Below are 1293 nucleotides of genomic sequence, written 5' to 3'. Positions count from 1 at the left end.
GATGATTATAAAAAAATTTCATCAATGTAGACATGGATATATCCCAGAGTATATTGATGACATGCATAGCTACAGATCTTCATTCAAGGCTTAATGACTGCATGTGAGTATCTTTTAAATGGGGAGACATTTTCAAAAGTTTTATATATGAATGAAATGTATAAATATATAAAATTGACATACATTAATATTTAGGTTATGTTCTGGACAGTAAGGACAAGAATGTAAACTATAACAATGTTGCTTACAGGACAGCTGCCTGCCTATCAGCAATGTCTATTTTTAACTTCATCTGATGCGAAATGCACTTCTATTATCTAAAGCCACTGACATTTTGGGAGTTTATTACAGGAGTTAGCATTACCCTAACATATAAAGCATAGAAGAATATAAAGCTACATTTAATAAAATGCTACTACCAAAAACAAAACAAAACCCACTGCCACTGAGTCAATTTTGACTCATAGTGACCCTTTATGACAGAGTAGAACTGCCCCAAAAGGTTTCCAAGGTTGTAAATCTTTACAAAAGCAGACTGCCTCATTTTCTCCTGTGGAGCATCTGGTGGCTTTGAACCACCAACCATTTGGTTAGCAGCTGAATGCTTTAACCACTCTGCCACCACCCATGGCTATCAAGTAAATTCCAGTTCATAGTGATTCCCACTGGGTTTCCAAAGCTGAAATGTCTATGGAGGCAGATTGCCTCATCTTCCTCCCATGGAGCAGCTGGTGGGTTTGACCACTTACGTTCTGGTTAGTATCCAAATGCCTTACCACTATGCCACCAGAGCTCCTTAAATTCTATTTATGTTGTTATGTGCTGTCCAGTCAGCCTCGACTCATAGCGACCCCCTCCTTGGGTTTCCGAGGCAGTATCATTACGGAAGTAGATTGCCCAACCTTCCCTCTGAGGACTGGCTGGTGGGTTTGAACTGGGGTCTTTCGGGTTAGCAGTCAATTCCCTTAGGCACTATGCTACCAGAGCTATAGGAGTGTACTTAATGAGGATCCAAGAGTTAGTTTTAATTTGAAAAAAATTCTGGGACGTGAATTTCAGTCATTTCTCTTCAACATTATGTACTAATGTGACCTTGGACAAGCCATATACTGTCTCTGGACTAGTTGATATCTGAGTTACCCTTTGTCACTGAAAATCTACAGTTAGATTTGATACTTCAATCAAAAAAGACCTATGCAAGGTTAGGCTTTGCCACCATGCAGTCCCTGTAGCTTTTGAAAATGAAAGATACTTTGCATTTCCCTTGTACAAGTATATTCTTCCGTTACAACA

The sequence above is a fragment of the Orycteropus afer genome, unplaced genomic scaffold, assembly GCF_000298275.1.
Source record: "Orycteropus afer afer isolate SDZICR_OR568_19922 unplaced genomic scaffold, OryAfe1.0 scaffold00575, whole genome shotgun sequence".
In the NCBI taxonomy this organism is placed as follows: Eukaryota; Metazoa; Chordata; class Mammalia; order Tubulidentata; family Orycteropodidae; genus Orycteropus; species Orycteropus afer.
Note: the sequence above shows the minus strand (reverse complement) of the source record.